The 6442-nt window shown below is 42.2% G+C and overlaps 1 pseudogene; it reads right to left on the bottom strand.

Annotated features, from left to right (window-relative positions):
- Window positions 1-389: 389 nt before the first annotated feature.
- On the bottom strand, window positions 390-2158 carry LOC128847925 (L-amino-acid oxidase-like; annotated as a pseudogene).
- Window positions 2159-6442: the final 4284 nt, after the last annotated feature.

Below are 6442 nucleotides of genomic sequence, written 5' to 3'. Positions count from 1 at the left end.
GAACAATTATTTTTTCTATTTATAAAGAACAGGTTAGTGCTTTGTATTTGATCAGTAATGATTTTGATTAATGAAACCAATGATTTGTATACTGTAGTAGTTCTATTTAATATTTCAAAGGAAACAGAACAATCTCAATTTACATACACCGGATTTGGGACCAGATCATCTACTGGTGTTGAGTGGTTTAGCTCTATTGACTTCAATGGAAATACACCAATTTACACCAGTTGAGGATCTGGCCCCCTGAAGGAGATTAGCAGTGCAGTTTCTAATTCCCTCCTCAGTTGTGCCTTCCTTAAACACCCATAAAGCAATTAAAGTTCAACTCTTTGAACCCAGTCATCCCTTTCCTGCTTCTTCTCTTGTTGTTCTTGCTTCTTCTGCAGCTAATGTTTCCCCCACGACAGATAGCTATCCCTGTGGATGTTCCTTGCTGCTCTCACAGCAGATTTCACAGCAGTGTCACTCCAGCCATGAGGCAGGGCTGTGTGTTCTCCTGCAAAGTGGACCCTCCCTTCATTCTGAAACAAAAGGCCCGGAATAGTCAGCAAACTGGTAGGGGGTGAATGAGGCAAATGCTTCCATGGAATATTTGTCCAGGTTCCATCTCTATATCACATGCTTATTACAGACAGACCGGAGATACTTTGTGGATTTGTTGTGGATTTCTGCCAGGTCCTCCAGCACCACATCAATGCACTTCTTGTCACTCAGGGGAAGAAAGAATTCAGCGTCGTTGTTCCACGTGTAGGAAGCCACAATCAGCCCCACCCCACTAGAGAAGTTGTGGTTGGGATAGTAGATGAATCTAGAAGGACGATCTGTGATTGACGGCCCACCTCGAATCCCATCCTTCTCCCAGAACTTTTCAGTGCAGGCCAAGGCAACCTTGGTGGCACTGGCATAGTGAATGGAGCGCAGGGCATGGGTCTTATTGGAGGAAAGCGGTGGCAAAAATTTGATAAGTCTCGTGGCTTTTGCTGTGGCTGTGACAAGGACATAATCAGCCATCACTGAGGAGGGGCTACATGTGTCGTGTGCACTATGGTACAATACTTGGACCTTGTTACCAATGTATTTTATCTGCTCTACTGTGCAGTTCAGCTGGACAACTCCAGGCATAGACCGGTAGAAGGCCAGGGGCAATTGGTCGAATCCCCCTGTGATCTCATCAAAACTGAAAGAAATAAGAGGTGACATGTGAAAGAATTACATTAGTAGCAGTACTACGATTGCTTTTAGGGACAACAAAGTGGGGCCCCCTTGAGGTAGGGTCTGTGTCTGAGACAGATCCTGCCTCAAAGGGTTTATGCTCCAGCTAGACAAGACAGACCAAAAAACATTTATTATTGTCATTTTAGAGAAGGGGGATGTCATAGTTTTCACCCCCGCTCTGAACTTTAGGGTACAGATGTGGGGACCTGCATGAAAACCCCTAAGCTTAATTACCAGCTTAGATCAGTATGCTGCCACCACCCAAATCGTCCAACAAAGGGTACATCTACACTGCCAGTGGTAGCAAGACTCCCAGCCCGGGTCGAGAGGCTTGGGGTAGCGGGGTTTGCAGAAGCGCTGTAGAAATAGCTGTGTAAACAGTGCTTTGAGGTTGGGACTTGGGCTAGAATTCAGGCTCTCAAGCCAGCCCATCTCCCGAGGCTACAGAGCCCGAGCTCCAGCCCAAGCTGCAACTTCAGAGCGCTGTCTACACAGCTATTTGTACAGTGCTAGTAAAATCCCCACTAGCCTAAGTCTCTCAGCCTGACCTAGGAGACTCATTGCCATGGGCAACCTACTGGCAATATAGACGTACCCCCAGAGGCCAACAATGGAGGGCCCCATTGTCCTAGGTAAAGTACACACAAGTAGAATGAAAAGATGTAGCCATGCCCCAAAGACTTTGCAATTTAAGTACATTCGTTTCTCACCCGTCTTCATGAAAGAAGATATTAAACTCCATGAGAGAGTTAAGAAATGACCTGTGGAATCCAGCATCCTCATTCATCAAGTCTCCGATCATCTGTACAGCCCCATGGCTTAAATTCCCTTCTTTAATCAAGTACTCCTGGGAGGTGAGGAAAGGGAGTAAAGTTGTTCTCTCTATATGCACAAGAAGCACATTTATGGAGGTATCATTGGGGAAAGATTTGACTTTCATGAGGAAGGAGAAGATAAAGGGTTATTTTCAAGTTTTATATTGTGATGATACTGTTGCCCTTTTTTGGCCTGAGCCATTGCCAATATCCAAGGCCTTTCTTGGTTCTTTCTGTTTGAAAAAGAGATTGAGGATGTGAGTCAGGTCTTTCTTTGGTGCAATCCTGTCTATTTAAAAAGAATGGATATAAAGTCCTGTTTCCCTGAACACAGTAGAAACAGTCAACTGGAGGCAATGTCCCTGCTCAGCAATCGAAGTCTGCATTTGGCTTGAACTAGCCCCCTAAGTCAGTGTGTGTATGGGGGTGCAGCTATATACCTGTCTCCTATGTAAATTAAGCATGGTGGAACAAAAAACAATGGAAGCTCTATTTGCATAGAAATCACTGGATGGATGCTAGAGGGGAGAGCTCTTACAGGCTGAAAAAGAGGGGTCCTTCAACTAAGATGCGGGCTGAAGTTGCTGGGAATTGAATATGGGTGAGAAACCTGCTTGATCAAAGCATGCATCTTGCTAGATTAAGTTTTAGACTTTTAGAAGCATGTTTTGCTTGTAACTCTTTCTAGCTTTATTCCTTATACTTGAACTCACTTAATCCTATGTCTATTTTGTTAGTAAATTATTTTCATTCATGCCATAAACTGACTCATTGCTATGTTTAAAGGCAAGGGTGTATTTACGCCCATTTAAGTTAGTAAGCTGTGATGTGCTTTTGTGTCTTCAAAGCAACAAACAAACCTGATTATTTTTCTGAACTATCCGGGAAAGGGCTGGACATTATGGGGCATATGGTTTGGGGGAAATTTGGTACTGGGAGTGTGTTGGAGTCGTCTTGCTGGTTGTAACCAAGCCTGGTGGATGCCAGAGCGTAACTGGTGTGCTGCTAGCAGACGGCTGGGGTCAGTGTCTGTGGGACCAGGATTGCAGCTATACACAGACACTCAGGGTGTGACCTCACACACACACACTGTCACACACTCCCCTCAACACACATACACACACTGTCTCTCACATACACACACTCTCACACACATGCTTTCTCAAACACATGCCCCTAACCCACAAGCATTCTTTCACACAATCCTTCAAGCCCCACCCCACACTGTTTCTCACATACACACAATCTCTCACACAGTTCCCCAACACACTCTTATGCACATGCACACACACAGTCTATGTTACGCCCCCCAACAGAGACACACTCACACGCTTTCTCACACACACGCAGTCTCCATCACAGTCCCCGAAACACTCACACACACTCTCTCTCACACACATACACACACACACTTGAATTATTATTTTTGTTGTTACTTCTTGTTACTTCCTGTTGCAATGCACAAGGCACATATAATCTTTATAATTGTATTCTTTCAAAGTTCGTTGAGGATTACAGTGCTGTTATTTTAGTTTTTCAACTGCTCTGTTCATTTCATCATTTTATTTCTCTTATGCTTAAATTTAATTCTTTGAGTAGTGAGTTCTAAAATGCCTAACCTGTCCTGGTTGGAGTAATAATCATTATTACTTTTATTACCATATTGTGCTTTGTCATTCATTATTTAAAATGGTATAATCAACTAATAGTATCCGTCTAGAATGTCAATTAGCTTATACAAACCTTAGAAATGCCAGTTTAAAAAACAATTAGTTAAACACACACTGGGCAGATGAAGGTTACTTATTTGCAAATTGTACTTTTAGTTATATCTATAAAATAGCTTAAAATTTGTATGAAAATAAATGCAGTTCCAAGTCTGATACTAACAGTAATGATTGAGTTAAAGGTTAGTGAGTCACGGACATGATTGTGCTCAGTAAACATAAATGCTAAAATAATTAGAAAAATAAATTCCCCCTTGTCATAACTATAAAGGGAAGGGTAACATCTCTCCTGTGTACAGTACTATAAAATCCCTCCTGGCCAGAGACTCCAAAATCCTTTTCCCTGTAAAGGGTTAAGAAGCTCAGGTAACCTGGTGGACACCTGACCCAAAGGACCAATAAGGGGACAAGATACTTTCAAATCTTGGGCGGGGGGGAAGGTTTTTGTTTGTGCTCTTTGTTTTGGGCGGTTGTTCGCTCTTGGGACTAAGAGGGACCAGACATCAGTCCAGGCTCTCCACATCTTTTTGAATAAGTCTCTCATATTTCAAACTTGTAAGTAAACAGCCAGGCAAGGGGTGTTAGTTTACCTTTGTTTTTCTCAACTTGTAAATGTACCTTTTACTAGGGTGTTTACCTCTGTTTGCTGTAACTTTGAACCTAAGGCTAGAGGGGGGTCCTCTGGGCTCTTTAAGTTTGATTACCGTGTAAGTTATTTTCCATCCTGATTTTACAGAGTTGATTTTTACCTTTTTCTTTAATTAAAAGCCTTCTTTTTAAGAACCTGATTGATTTTTCCTTGTTTTTAGATCCAAGGGGGTTGGATCTTGATCCACCAGGAGTTGGTGGGAGGAAGGAGGGGGGATGGTTAATTTCTCCGTGTTTTAAGATCCAAGGGGTTTGGATCTGTATTCACCAGGAAATTGGTGAAGAGTCTCTCAAGGCTACCCAGGGAAGGGAATTAGCATCGAGAGTGGTGGCAGCGGACCAGATCTAAGCTGGTAGTTAAGCTTAGAAGCTTTCATGCAGGCCCCCACATCTGTACCCTAAAGTTCAGAGTGGGGAAGCAGCCTTGACACCCCTTCTTAATAAAAGAGGGAAAAAACCTTAACTGCATATATTAAAGTTAAGTAAATACATTTTTAGTGAAGTGAAAAACAATTCACTAAACTAGAGCAGACAATGGCAGTAACACAGAGTGTGTCAGAGAAAGTAAGGAGGTTTTATTTCACTCTCCTAAAGATAGTGCACAAAGTACCAAACATGTGTTGCTGATATCTGTGTTAAAGATCCAGAACTGATCCCCCAAGGATTGGGATTGGGAATATCTTGCTGTATTATCTCTTGATTGTTCTAAATTCTTTAACAATCTAAGATTTTTTAGAACAATTTTTGAGAACGGCCGTTATCAGAACATCCCATTGTCCAATACATTTTGTGAAGGCCAAGATTATAACAGGGTTCAAAAAAGAACTAGATAAATGAATGGAGCATAGGTCCCATCAATGGATATTAGTCAGGATGGGCAGGGAAGGGGCTAGCCTCTGTTAGCCAGAAGCTGGGAATGAGTGACGGGGATGGATCAGTTGATGATTGCCTGTTCTGTTCATTCCCTCTGGGGCACCTGGCATTGGCCACTGTTGGAAGGCAGGATACTGGGCTAGATGGATCTTTGGTCTGACCCACTAAGGTCGTTCTTATGTTCTATGTGAGTAACTGCTCAATCTTGTCCCCCATGAGGATAATCAGAAAATGTCTTGTCTACCCTTGAAATGCTACTGCAGGATCTCTGTAGTTCTTATCTGTAGACATAATTTATGCCAAATGGAGGGATTCCCCATTGGTGTACATAAGCCCCCTCCCTGAGAGGTGGTAGCTAGGTCAACAGAAGAATTCCTCAGTCGCCCTAGTGCTGCCTACTCGGGGACTTGGGTTGGCTTAACTGAGCCAATCAGGAGTGTGGATTTTTCACATGCCTGAGTGACTTATTTATGATGACCTAATTTTCTAGAGCAGACCAGGACTTAGATATTACATAAGACAAGGAAGTGTGGTAGAATCAGGCCTGGAGTGATATACTATTTCATGAGAGGATGAGTGGCTGGATTACATGCCCAGTTTCAGGATGAACCTGTTCTCAAAACAAATCCCACAATGGCAGAGAAATGGCTTATTTCACACTCATGTACTTTAACATCTGAAAATGTTTAATTCACATTTTCTTTGAAAAGAAATAACCCAGAGGTCCCTGTCTATATGGAAATTTGTGTCCTTGTTTATTCAGTGACACAAACATTGTTTCCCGAGCCCTAGATTGAACCATGACCAACATACATACATCTGGGGAGTATCTATATTTGCATTCAGCATCTTGTGAGTTCACCCCACATGTCAATCAACCTGAGTGACGAAATGATCAACAATTCTAGTCTAGTCAGAGCTTAGGATTTCAGGCCATCAGTGCATGCCTGGTTTTGTTTATTTGCACTGTCAGAAACATGTTTTGAAAAGTGCAACTGACTAGAATTGGTTTAGGAATAAGCTGTTCTCTCAGCCTTATCTATTCCATAGCATCACTACTGCAAATTATCATAGTTTACAACTAATGAACAAAATGAAAGCAATATTGGATTATTTCTATCTATTCTTTTATTGATAGGATGCTACAGAACAATATTTTTT

Source organism: Malaclemys terrapin, chromosome 13 (genome assembly GCF_027887155.1).
Source record: "Malaclemys terrapin pileata isolate rMalTer1 chromosome 13, rMalTer1.hap1, whole genome shotgun sequence".
In the NCBI taxonomy this organism is placed as follows: Eukaryota; Metazoa; Chordata; order Testudines; family Emydidae; genus Malaclemys; species Malaclemys terrapin.
The sequence above is the reverse complement of the archived record's forward strand: the minus strand, read 5'-3'. Positions and strand labels throughout refer to the sequence as shown.